Source organism: Oryctolagus cuniculus, chromosome 12 (genome assembly GCF_964237555.1).
Source record: "Oryctolagus cuniculus chromosome 12, mOryCun1.1, whole genome shotgun sequence".
In the NCBI taxonomy this organism is placed as follows: Eukaryota; Metazoa; Chordata; class Mammalia; order Lagomorpha; family Leporidae; genus Oryctolagus; species Oryctolagus cuniculus.
The window spans coordinates 100,040,256-100,053,437 of NC_091443.1; the positions used below are offsets into that span (position 1 = coordinate 100,040,256).

General features: G+C 57.5%; 1 protein-coding gene across 4 annotated transcripts in view; it reads left to right on the plus strand.

Annotated features, from left to right (window-relative positions):
• Positions 1 to 5,192: 5,192 nt before the first annotated feature.
• The window catches only part of ZNF710 (zinc finger protein 710), a 63,509-nt gene continuing 55,519 nt past the window's right edge, over positions 5,193 to 13,182 (plus strand). Inside the window, exons 1-2 of one of the 4 annotated variants that reach the window (XM_051834308.2) lie at positions 5,242 to 5,942; positions 7,302 to 7,385. The gene's annotated coding sequence lies outside the window, so the exon portion shown is untranslated. Of the gene's footprint in view, positions 5,943 to 6,331; positions 6,948 to 7,301; positions 7,386 to 13,182 lie in introns of those variants that run through there. The other 3 variants (XM_051834309.2, XM_051834307.2, XM_051834310.2) reach the window with 3 other exon arrangements.

Below are 13,182 nucleotides of genomic sequence, written 5' to 3' on the forward strand. Positions count from 1 at the left end.
TCCCTTCAGGGGTCCCCGATCCACCTGCAGCACCTAATTCAGCCCTGTCGCAGGCTGGATTATTCCAATTGGGACACTTACATGAGAAATCAACTGTTAGCTATTGCAAAGCCACCACTCCCTCTTAAAAGGCGTGCTTGCTGTGCCAAAGAAAGAAGCAGATGTTCGGCCTCACCTGCCGGGAACAGGTGAGCTCACACACTGGAGGGCTGTGTTCCAGGCCCTTCCTCAGGTTACGAGATTCCTCAGATTCTCAGAGATGTCTAGGAACATTCTGGAAGGTCTGGCATGAATGCATCCTCTCTCAGGGAGATCTTGAGGATTAACCGACCTTGTCACAAACCAGCTTCATATCCCAGTTCTAAGCGGGGTAACTGCCGGGCCCCGAATGCCCAGGGGAGGAGGCCTGCATTTGCTGCCTCCCATCAGAACCAGCTGATTTCTCTCGGTCCAGTGTGCATCTGTATTGTACTCCGTGTTGTAGGTTACCTCCTTCCCAGCCTCCCGGCAACCCCAGGAGGCGGCCGCACAGAGGTTAAAGAGGTGAGGGAGGGGTGCGCGTTGCGTGGCAGCCACAGCCAGCATCCTGTATCGGGGTGTGCGTGACAGTCCCTCCTCTGCTTCCGATCCAGCTTCCTGCTAATGCACACCCAGGAGGTGGCAGAGAAAGGCTCAAGCGCCTGAGCCCCTCCCATCCATGCAGGAGACCAGGAAGAGTCCTGGACTCCCGGCTTCAGCCTGGCCCAGCCCTGGCTGTTGCAGCCATCTACCGGGTGAACCAGCAGAGGAAAGATCTTCAAAAATATTTAAGGTGTTGGGAGAAGGAAGTGAACCACTGCCCAGACAGGTCGTCAGAGAGAAACAATGTGTTACAGACAACCCAGAGGCGCCTGGGGCAAAGGCTCTGGACACAAAAGGGGAAATATGGGGAAATACGCTGTAAAACAGCTCCCACCCAGAAGCCCTGCTGTGACTTGTGGCTCCAGGGAATTTTCAGGTTTTTCTGTGCCTGTCTCCTCAGCCACCAAATGACCATCAGAACAGGACATCTCCCTTACTGGAAGTGCTAGCCCAAGCCTGGTCCTCACAATCACATCTATAAAAGCAAAAAAAAAAAAACCAAAAACAAAACAAAAAAACAAACAAACAAAAAAAAACCCACAAATGCCAACCATTTAAACACACGTGCTGCGGAATAACATCCATTTAGAATGAAGTCGGGGTGGCTGCCCCGTGACACAATGGGTTAAACTTCTACTTGTGACGCCGACGTCCCTTGGGAGCCCCAGTTCAGTCCCAGCTGCTCAGCTTCTGATCCAGCTCCCTGCTAAGGAACCTGGGAAAGCAGCAGAGGATGGCCCAAGTCCCCGCTGCCCGTGTAGGAGGCAGCATAGTGTTCCAGACTCCTGGCTTTGGCCTGGCCCAGCCCCAGCCCCAGCTGTTGCGACCATCTGGGCAGTGAACCGGTGAATGCAAGGTCTCTGTCCCTCCACTTTTCAAAAAAAAAAAAAAAAGAAAATGGGGATATTTATATATAGGAAAAGATGTTTTGGACATATTATTGGGGGAAAGTGGTTGCAACTGGGTGGCTATGGTGTTATACTATTTTTGTTAATTTTTAATTTTGAACATATAACATATCTACATGTAAAGTCAGTTGCTCAACAATATTTATTTGCATTGTTTTGTGCACACAGATGTAGAGGCTATAAAACATCCAAGATCATACACCAAAACATAGAGGCACTTGAGTGGGGTTCTTTTTCAGGTTTGCTTGGTTGATTTTCAAATTCTTTAGCAAAAAGCAGTATAATTGTTAGTTAGGAAGTCAGTTATGAGCTTATGTGTGTGTGACATAAAGGCCTAAAGAGAAGACATCTATGTCCAGCATATGCTGCATCTCAAGGCCATCCAGATGGTGTTTCAGGGGCAGCCCGGTATTCACATCCTGCCCTGCCCTGCCCCCTGCCACCTGATCACCTGCCAGGTAGGGGTCCCCACCCCTTCTGCCTGACGAATCCCAATATCTGCATCTCAAACACCCTGCTCCTTTCCTCCAGTCTGATAACATTTGCATCCATAAAGTCTTTTGTTTCAGACCTTCAAGAGAGAAGTTTTTCTATTGACATCCAAAAAGCCCTTTGTTCCAAGAGGAGCAGAGGTGGGGAAGCAAGACCCAGCTCCTTAAAAACCTCAGGCCTCAACCGGACTGTGCGATCAGCCCTCTGACTCTCTGCTGAGCCGCCCGCCTGTAACCTTGTCCCCCCCCCCCCTTCCGAGCGATGGCACTCTCTCTCAGGTCCTGTCTAGAGAGGTGCCCATCCGCCCTTACGGATGTCCCTTCCTTAATAAACTTTGCTACTTTTACCTCCCGCTACTCTGTCTCATGCCTGAATTCTTTCTTGTGTGAAGCCAAGAACCCTGCAATTTCTCCGGTAACATAATAGAAAAAATAATAGGGGCTAGCACTGTGGTATAGCGGGTAAAGCTGCCGGCTGCAGTGCCAGAATCCCATGTGGGCACCAGTTCAAGTCTTGGCTGGTCCACTTCTGATCCAGCTCTCCGCTGTGGCCTGGGAAAGCAGTAAAAGATGGCCCAAAACTTTGGGGCCCTGTACCCTTGTGGGAGACCCAGAGGAAGCTTCTGGCTCCTAGCTTTGGATTGGCATAGCTCCAGCCATTGTGGCTATCTGGGGAGTGAATCAGTGAATGGAAGACCTCTCTCTCTCTGTAATTCTGCCACTCAAATACATAAATCTCTCTCTCTCTCTTTTTTTTTTTTTAAGATTTATTTATTTACTTGAAAGTAAGAGTTACACAGAGAGAGGAGAGAGAGAGAGAGAGAGAGAGAGAGTGAGTGTCTTCCGTCAATGGTTCACTCCACAATTGGCTGCAATGGTCGGAGCTGTGCCGATCCGAAGCCAGGAGATGGGTCTCACCTGCATGGGAGACCCAGGTGCAGGGGCCCACAGAATTGGGCCATCTTCTACTGCTTTCCCAGGCCACAACAGAGAGCTGGATCGGAGGTGGAGCAGCTGGGTCTCGAACCAGTGCCCATATGGGATGCCGCGGTTTCAGGCCAGGGCGTTAACCTGCTGCGCCACAGCGCTTTCCCCTAAATAAATCTTAAATAAACATAATAGTGGTGTGAATTGTTTACAAGGCAGGGATGGGAACACTGGCATTTGCCTGGATCCGGAGGCACGCTGCTGATGCCCATGGAGCCGTGGAGGAGCGTGTGACACCCCCCCACCGGCACTGCCCTGTGTGGACTTCTGGGCCTCTGGTCTCCCCTGAGCCCGCTCCCAAGGGCCACCCTCCTCTGATGGGTATCTTCTTCAGCCACAGCTGCTATGTCCGGCCGTGCTGGTGAGAGGACACCCCAGCCATGAGGACCAGACATGGGTGTTCCCCAGGCCATCCACTCCCTGGGACGCAGGCACCAGCTCACTGGGTTTCTGGGTGAGTCACTCTTGGTTTCAACCCATCATCTCATTTTCAGGTTACAGGGGCACCTCCCTGTCACTCCCTCACAGACGGGCACAGCCACTAAAACCTCCCACGAACTGGTGCTTGGACACGGAACCTCACACCTGACCCCGCTCACCTTGGCCCCGCCGCCACCCTCACTCTCCACTTGCAAGCACTTGAACTCTTGACAGACACTTCCAAGAACCTCTGGGAATGTGTTTTCTTGGCCTGGGGCCCTTGGACAGGCTGTTCCCTCCCATGCCCTGGGCTGGCACCGGCCTGCTCCTCCAGGGAGTCACCCTTGAACACTTGAAATGCAAAGCACCCTCCACCCTGGGCACGCAGCACCATGGTGGCCTGGCTCATCTCGCAAAGGCCGTGCTGTGATGACGGCTGGATCCTTAGCCGGCGCCGAGTAGGTAGCCAGTATGTGCTGAATGAATACTTGATGCTGCATTTTTCCTTGCTGGAGATCACAGCTCAAGTGTGTTGAGCAACCAGGGGCTTCCACTGGGGGCTTCGTGCCACGGTGTGCCTCCTTCTGAACCAACTGTCAGCCTACTGCTCTCTTACCTCCAGCCAGAAACAAATCATGTTCTGAGTGACTGGAGTCATCATGGCTCACAGCACAGGGAGCTGGTGGAGGGTGGGGTGGGGGGCCGAGGCCTTGGGGCTCCGCGCTGGGGGAGGGGTGAGGACAGGCAGGTCCCGTCCCCAGAAGGCTGCAGCCACTGGGGGACAGACAATGGGGCTCGGCATCTGCTTCTCGCTGGGAGAAGGGACCCTCCAGCGAACAGCCAGGGAGAGCAGGGAAGTGTGGGAGGAATTGATGAAGAGAAGGGGCGGAGCCGGGAGATGCAGCCGGGAGGGAGGGAGGGAGGAAGGAAGGGAGGAAGGGGAAGGAAGACAGGGCGGGGAGGGGATCCAGGCGTTCCTTCTCCTCCGTGACCCGGTCCTGCGCTGCTGCAACCCCCTCCCCCCATTGTTTCCTGCGGAAACTCTCGGGGGCCACCCAAAGCCCCACGTTTTCTTCCCTGGCTGCAGCGCCAGTGCGAGGGCCAGGCATCCAGCAGGTGCTCAATGCTGACTTGGGAAAAAACGAGAAATGCGACCAACTTTGCTCTGGGAACTTTTTCGTCCCCCCCTCCCCCTTCCCTCCCCTCTACCACCCAGTCTTCGCTCCACTCCTCCAGAGAAGCCGAGGACAGAGCAGGTCTTGGGAGCACGCCCAGGCGCCCCATGAATAATTGACCCTTCCGTGGGCGGCTCTGCGCGCCGGCCCGCCCCACGGCCGAGGCCAGCAGCGGCTCGGAGCGGCGGGTGCCCGGGCTGCCCCGGGAGCCGGGAGGAGGCGAGGCCGCGGCCACGCCTCGGCGCCCCCCCAGCGGTGCGCCCGCGCGCCCGGGCCCAGCCTCTGGGCCCGGGGAGCCGGCGAGGGGCCCCGACCGCGCCCGGGCCCGCGCCGCTCCCTCGAGTCTGGCCGTCCAGGGCCCGGCCGACAGCTGTTGCAGGCTGGCCGCTCGAGGCTCTGCGGGGACGTTTGTTTGCAAGCCCATCTGCCTACTTTCAAAAACCTCTAAGTCAACAACGCACCTCTGGGAGGGGGCGGCCGCGGCGCCCCCCAGCCCGCGCTCGCCAAGGAGGCCGGCACCCACGCCCCAGCCCCGGACGGGCCTCCGGGGAGGGCGCCCCAGGGCCTCCAGGGGGGCGGGGCCCCGGCCCCCTTTGTGCAGGGCCCCCAGCTTCCAGGCAAGCTTCCGACGCTCGCTCTCTCTCCCCCGCTTCAGTTAATCTTTGTTCCCCTTTTCTGCTGAGAGAAGGAAAAAAAAAAACAGAAAGAGAAAGAAAGAAAAGAAGGAAAAAAGGCGTGACTTGATTTTCAAACGAAACTCCCACAGCAAACAAAACCCTTTTAGAGAAATAAGAAAGGAGGAAGGAGGAAGAAAAGAGGGGAAGGGGGCTGAGAGAGCGAGCGAGCCCTGCAGGCTTTCGGTTCGAGTGGCAGAGTTGAGCCGAAAGGGAGAGAAAGAAAAGGCAGAAAAAATCCTCGCTGCGGTGGAAAGAGAAAACTTGGGCTGACAGGCGGGGGTGCTGGGGGTGGAAGGAAGTGAGAAAACAAAAGAGAGATAAAAGGGCTGCTTTTCTGTCTCTCTTCCTCTGCGAACTGGCTTAGGAGGAGCTCTTTTGCATCCCTTCACGTCAGCCCTGCCTCGCTCCCTTCTTCCAGGGAGGGAGAGCGCGAGCGAGAGAGCGAGGATAGAGGAGAGAGAGAGAGAGAGAGAGGAGGGGGGGCAGAGAGAGAGAGAGAGAGAGAAAGAGGAGCCGGAGGGAGGGCGGCGGAGCGGCGGCGGGCGCGCGTGGAGGCGGGCGCGCAGCAGCAGCCCCGGCCGTGGGCAGCCAGGAGCCCCCCGGCCCGGCCCGCCCGGCCCGGCCCGCCGCGGGCCCCAGCGCAGGAGCCGCGCCCGGACCGGGGTGAGTGTCCCGCGCGGCCCCGCAGCCCCCGGGGCTGCGCGCCGGCGGGGGGCGCGGGGGGCGCGGGGGTGGGTCGCGGCCGGCCCGCCCCCCGCCTCTCCCCGGGGACGGCGGCGCGCAGGCCCGCGCCGCGCTGCAAACATGTCGTCTTTTCCTTTCACTTCCACATTCCCTCATGCCGGCGAGCTGGAGGGAGAGCGGGAGAGCCGGGGAAAGAGCGAGAGATGGCGTCTGAGCGGGGGGGAGGGGGAGAGGGAGAGGGGGAAGGGAAGGGGGGAGGGCGCGAGCGGGGAGAGCGCGCGAAGGAGCGAGGGAGAGGGAGAGAGAGAAGCAAAAATGAAAGGAGAGCGCCGCGGCGGTGGCGGCGGCGGCGGCGGCCGCGGCGCGGGAGGCCGGGGTGGCGGCGGCGGCGGCGACGCCGGGGCCGCACGTGGGTGTCCCGCGCTGGCTGCGCTCCCCCCGCGCCGGGCCCGGGACGCGAAGTTTCACCCCCTCGCCGCCCCGCCCCTGCGGCCGCCCGCAAACTTTATTCTGCAGCCGGGTGGGGTGGCTGCGCGTTCCCCCGCCGGCCGCTGCGGGGGTCGGGGCGCCCGGGAGGACCGCGGACGCCGCTGCGCTCTGGGCACCGCGGGGACCCCCCCGACCCCCTCCCCAAACCCGGCCGCGGCGGGGCGCCCCCGGCCCAGACCTGTTGAAGGCTCCGGCTCGCCGGCTCCGGGGGGTGGGGGGCTCGGGGGGGGGTGTCCCCGCGGCAGCTCTTCAGCCTCCCAGGGTTCATCTCCTCTCCTGGACGCCCTCTCCCCGTCTCCTTGCGGTCATTTTCCTAATTGGACGGAGCTGCGGGGCGTGATCGGCGGCGTCAGATCTGGGCCCCCTCCCGGCTGCCGGGTGGACCCAGAGGCTGGGAACCGACCGGGCAGCTCCGCTGTTCCCACCCGGGGCGCGCAGATCCGTCGGGTCTGGCCCTGGTGCCACCGCCCCCCTAAACCGCGGACTTGCTAACTAGTGCGTATTGGGTGTGTGTGTGTGTGTGTGTGTGTGTTTTCAACTTGCCTTTTAAGATGACTTTTATGGTCGCTGCAGCTGTTTGCCTCCGGTCTGAACTGTAGTTTGGGAAGATTGAAGAGGCCAGGGAGGTGCCTGTGTGTTGCTTGGCCAGCGCCGAGTGGGCCAACGCGGCCACAGTAGGCCGGCTGCGTTGTCGGGGCCACAGCCCGGGGCCGGCCCCTCCCGGCGCCCTGGGGGCCCACCCTTGAGCGTCTTCAGTTCGGTGATGGAGCCTCCCTGCCAGTCGGCCATCTGGAGGGGTCGGAACCAGTCCCCCTGGGCACTTGGGAAATTCACAAAACTCCCCCACAGGTGTGTGCCGAGAAGGACTTTGGCTCCTGGGGGGTTACCCAGCCAGCTCTGAAGCTGCTCTCGCGGGCCGGCGGTTGTACAAGTGTAAGTAGAAACAGCCAAAGTTCTTTTCTGCCGAATGTGGGGCCGGGGGCCCTGCCTCTCCATGGCGTCCTCACCAGGGGCTTCTCACAGACCCAGTGGGGCCCCCTGGGGACAGGGGAGGAAGGGTCCTTGGCCATCATTAGGTGTTAGGACATGTATTCCTGGTTGCCGTCGAAACTGATGGGCCTGTCTGGTTTGGTTTCTGAGACCTACTATGGCCAAAGCGAGTATTTTCTAGAACTTTCCTGGTGGTTCCATGGGGTGGCGGGGAAGGAGTACCTGTCATTCATCACCTACAGCTCCCGCCCGGCTGGTGCTCTTGGCTTTCCTGTGTGTTGGGCAGTGGGATAGAGCTGTTTGTTTTGGGTAAGGGGCGTTGGACATTTGGGTCATACTCAGGGTGCCTGGAGTGGGGAGCCCCTAGCGCCTTTTGCTGGTCTCCAGGCTGGTTCCTGCGGGAGCCCCCATCCCATGATAAGTGGCCAGCAGACCATTCTTCTTGCTGGGGGGAGGAGAGGGTCACTTCCAGTCCAGCCACAGAGAAACTTCTTTTAGGCTCTCTGTGTAGAGGCGAGGAGACGGCCAGGGTCTGGAATGGTGCTGGAGTTGGAAGAAGGACGATTAGCGGGACCACCGGAGATTGTGCCTCGGCTTGCCAGGTGGCCCGGGATATCCCCAGCAAGGTTGTGGGGTTGTCAGGAAGCACCACTTGTTTCTAGAGGGAGGGAGTGAGTACAAGGAAGAGTCTGGTGCATTGCAGAGGAGACCCTGTGCCCAGTGTTGAAGCTGGGGGCAGGTCCTCACCGGGCACTGTTCACCCCCGGACGCCTCAGCCTAGCCAGGGCCTGGCCAGAGCAGGGGCTCCGTCTGTGGGATTCAGGAATCCACCTGCTGAGTCTCACGTCAGGGGGTTGGGCCAGCCCTAAAACATCAAAGCTGGCAGAGAGGACCCTAGAGACGGGTCTGAAAGAAACTGGAAGAGGCAGGTCCCACGCCTGGGACCACACAGTCAGTGGCAGCGTGGCCACTGAAACCTGAGCTTCCGGGGTCAGTTTCCCCCGTGGGCGGCTCCGCTATGAGAGCGTGAAACCTGGGCTCGTGCCGTGCCGTGCTCTGCGTGCCTGGGCGGGGTGAAGGTGCTGTTTCCAGGTGCGGTACACTCACTGCTCTGGAGGATTCTGTGGCCAGTGGGACTACCAGGGGGACCTGGCTGCTTCTGCCTGTTCAGGCGCTGACTTCCTCAAAGTCCAGCTGTTCCAAAGTGCAGCTGAGTTGTCAGGGTGTTCCAGAATCCCCAAGGACTTCCTGTGTACTTGGATGTGGTTTGTCTCAGATAGGTCAGGAGGAAAGGTGAGGACACCCAGGAGGGTCGGAGACCTGAACCCATCTCTGTCCGTGGGCTTTGCCTTGCTCAGTGCCGGCAAGACCCGGGCCCACACGCCCTGTAGGGCTGGTGCCTAGTGGGCCCTGGACGTGAGAATTGAAGAAACCCATGAATGACACACACAGAGGCGGGGACCTGCAGGTGATTGATGGGAGCTGCAGAGCTGTGCTGTGAGTCACTGCCTCAAACCGGCTCCAGGCAGGTGAGGCAGGAGGGGGCTGGGAGGAGTGGAGCCTGCCTGGGGTGGAGCCTTGCAGGCGACAAAGGAGAGGTTTTGAGCTGGACTCAGGAACGAGGAGGAAGATGACACTAACGATGACATTCTGGGCCACGATTATGCGAAGGGCTTCCTGCCCGCCATCCCCTGCAGTCCTGCTGTTCTCATCTGGCAGACTGGGAAGCAGCACAGAAGAGTTAAGTAACTTGTCCAGGGCCACAGAGCTGGTCTCTGACACCCAGATGGGCTGATGGCAGACGGTGTCTCTCTGCGCATGCCAGGGAGCTTTGGGGTTCCAGAAAGGTGGGGGCCGGGGTGCCAGCATCGTGTATCCGAGCACCACAACAGCCAGTGTTGGGTGAATCCGAGGTCAGGAGCCTCTTCCGGGTCTCCCAAGTGAGTGCAGGGACCCAAGCACTTGAACCATCTTCCGCTGCTTTCCCAGGCCATAAGCAGGGAGCTGGGTCAGAAGTGGAGCAGCCGGGACTTGAACTGGCACCTTTATGGGATGCTGGTGTTGGCGAGCAGAGGCTTAACCTACTACACCACAGCGCCAGCCCTTGTCACTCTGTCTTTCAAACAATAAAAAGAAAAGAAAAACTAGACAACAGTGGTTGGTCTGTAGCAGAGGGAGGCAGGCCAGGGACAGACGTCCGGCCTCCTTTGCCAATATACTCCTGGTGCCGGGGGCTGGCGGATGCAGTGGGTGTACAAGGGAATGCTTATTTTGGGGGTGCCTAACTGTTCCCCTGGCAGAGTGGCTAGAACCTGATTTTGTACTTGATAAAGGTTTAGGAGACCTTTTGATTGCAAAAGGTCTTCAATGTTGGTTGGCATGTATGTATGCGTGGATGTCAAAGATTTTTGTACCAAAATAAGCTTATCTTTTAGTTCTGTTTCCCGTGAACTTTTCGAAGTGCCCTTGTAGTTGGAACTTGGGGACATTTTAATGCTAAGAAGCCTTCCTGTTGGCCTTGTGCCTCCGGAAGATGCTCCCCAGGTGTGCAGACCCTCACCTGTGGACTGCAGTGTGATACACTAGATACCTTGCAGGTCCAGCCCTCCTGGGGCGGGCAGCCTCCCTGGGAGGCAGGAAGGGAACTAATAATTACACAAGCACTCTTTAATTATGTTGTTACCCAGGCTTCAAAGGAAGAAGTACAGAGGCATGGTCAGGGCAGGGTGAGGGACAAACAGTGACCTGAACGGTGGGGGGAAGTCGCCCTAGCCAGGGGGGTACAGCCGTAAACCCGCTGTCTGCGGGTGGTCCCTGGCTGGCAGCATCAGCAGTCTTTGGCCCTTGTTACCAATGCAGAACCTCACCCCCACCCCCAGACTTGCTGAATGTGCATTTTCGCAAGAACCCTGTGCAAGGTGACGTGAACCCGGAAGTGCAGCCTGTGGGGTGACCTCAGGCAAGGCCTTGCTCAGCCAGCTGGAGTCATCCCACAGATGCCTCCTGACTTTTCGTGGGTGGTGCTTGTTAGGGTGAGGACCGGGGCCTGCACAGCCTTGACTTAGGGGCAGGGGCCCGGCAGCTCTCATCCAGACTGGGGTCCCACTTCAGGCAGTAACGAAGAGGAGCCGGGCCCCGGAGCTTCTCCAGAGAATCGGGTCATTCCCAAAACGCATGTGGAGTTCTGCCCCTGGGAGGGTTCAGTAAGAGAAAACCGGGAAGGGTCAGAGGCTTTGGGGAAGAACGGTAATTTTTCTGCCAAAAAAAAAAAAAACCCACAGCCAGGGCAGAGAGCTGTCCCGGGCCCCGTCCCTGAGAGCCTCAGATCCCTGAGGAGAGGCGGTGTGTGGGGGGATGCTGGGCTCCAGGGCACAGAACAGTGCCCGGGTTCTGTGTGTGCACTCTTGGGGGGGCTTGTCAGCTTCAAAGGGGTCTGGGCCCTTAAAGCCTAGAGTTGCCCAGCTCTTTGGTTAAGCAGCCAGGCAGGATTCTAGTGTAAATAAACCAGGGTGCTGCGAAAGTTCCTGGGAAAGTGGAGTTCAAACATGCATTTGTTTTGCTGCAAACTTTTTTAAAAAAAGATTTATTTTATTTATGTGAAAGGCAGAGAGAGAGCGAGAGAGATCTTCCACCTGCTGGATGGCCTCAATGGCCTGGGCTGGGCTGGGCCAAAGCCAGGAGCCAAAAACTCCATCTGGGGCTCCCATGTGGGTGCAGAGACCCAAGTACTTGGACCATCGTCTGCTCCTCTCCCAGGCGCATTAGCAGGGAGCTGGATTGGAAGAGGAGCAGCAGGGACTCCCAGGGGGTGCCAGCATTGCAGGTGGCGGCTTCACCCACTGCGCCACTGAGCCGTTCTGAAAGTCCTGTGTTTCATTTATGTATTTGAGAGGCACTCAGGAAGAGAAAGCTAGATCTCCTCTCCACTGGTTCACTCTCCAAACACCTACGGTGACTAGGGTTGGGCTGCGGCCCAAGCCAGAGCTAAGAACTCAGTCTACATCTCTCACGTGGGTGGCAAGAAGCCAGCTGCCTGAACCGTCACCCCTGCCTCCCAGGGTCTGCAGTGGCAGGAAGCTGGAGTTCAAGGCCAGAGCCAGGACTCAGACCCAGGCACTCTGGGAAGGATTGTGGATCCCAAGCAGCATCTAAACCACTGTACCAAAATAAAATTATCTTTTAATTTCATTTTTCCATGAACTCTTTTTTTTTATTTCTTATTTTTTTATTTTTATTTTTTGACAGGCAGAGTGGACAGTGAGAGAGAGAGACAGAGCGAAAGGTCTTCCTTTGCCGTTGGTTCACCCTCCAATGTTTGCCGCGGCCGCCGGCGCGCTGTGGCCGGCGCACCGCGCTGATCCGATGGCAGGAGCCAGGATCCAGGTGCTTTTCCTGGTCTCCCATGGGGTGCAGGGCCCAAGCACCTGGGCCATCCTCCACTGCACTCCCTGGCCACAGCAGAGAGCTGGCCTGGAAGAGGGGCAACCGGGACAGAATCCGGTGCCCTGACCGGGACTAGAACCCGGTGTGCCGGTGCCGCAAGGCAGAGGATTAGCCTAGTGAGCCGCAGCGCCGGCTCCATGAACTCTTAAAATGTAATTGTTTGTTTTGGAGGGAGGAAGCTGGAGTCAGAGACCAGAGGCAGGTACCAGAGCCAGGCACGCCCATGGATGACACAGGCCTCTACACCAGTAACTGCTAAGCCAAATGCCAGCCCCTCCAGGAAATTATTTATTGATTTATTGATTTTCATTTGATTTGAAAGGCAGAGACGTAGAGATCATTCATCTACTCCCCAAATACCTGTAACAGCCAGAGCTGAGCCAGGCTGAAGCCAGGCCAGAACTCAATGCAGGTTACCCATGTGGGTGGCAGGGACCCAAATACTTGAGCCATCACCTCCCAGGGTGTGCATTAGCAAGAAACTGGATTGGAGCTGGGATCAGGCCCTCCTGATACGCGATGTGAGCATTTTAACCAATTTGCCAAACACCTGTTCCCCTCCCCCACCCCTCCCCAGGAACCTGTTAAAGGTGTCTCACTTTATCTGATTTAGCTTGAATACCTTTCCTGAGGTCACACACCTAGCAAGTGTCAGAGCCCGGATTGGAATCCCAGGCAGCCAGGTCCCTACCTTAGTAGCAGGGTGGGCAGGACTAGGGGCAAGCTGTGGGCTCTTTTGCAGCTGTCTCCAGTTGCCCATGTGTAAACCAGGAAGGATTTTCCCAAAGAAACCTGTTGCCAAGTGCCAGGTTGCCAGGCCAGCCCAGGAAAGCGTCTATCACAGTTGGACCCGGCTCATGCACATTTGCAACGCAAAGAAGTCGAAAACAAGGTTGCTGCCACACCAAAGGCTAAGTTAAAGGTTCTAGAATCGGGAAGAAGGCACTTGAAGAGCCGCATCCTTCAATTAGGGGGAAGTGTGAGGATAACAGGAAGTCGGGGTAGTTCTGAAAGGGAGGGATTAAAGGGTGTTAGAACCAAGGCGGTGCCAAGTCTATGTAAAAGCAGCAGCTTCAAACGGCCTGCTAATTAACGTGCGTGGCTCTGAGACCTTCCCTTTCCCCTATCCCTAATGCCTTACCCCAGGTACAGAGGTCTTTCCTTCATTCATTTCTGTGCTATTGGGTTTCTCTGACCATGCTTTTTGTTTTGTTTTGTTTTTAAGATTTATTTATTTATTTATTTGAAAGAGTTACACAGAGAGAGAAGGAGAGTCAGAGAGAGAGAGGTCTTCCTT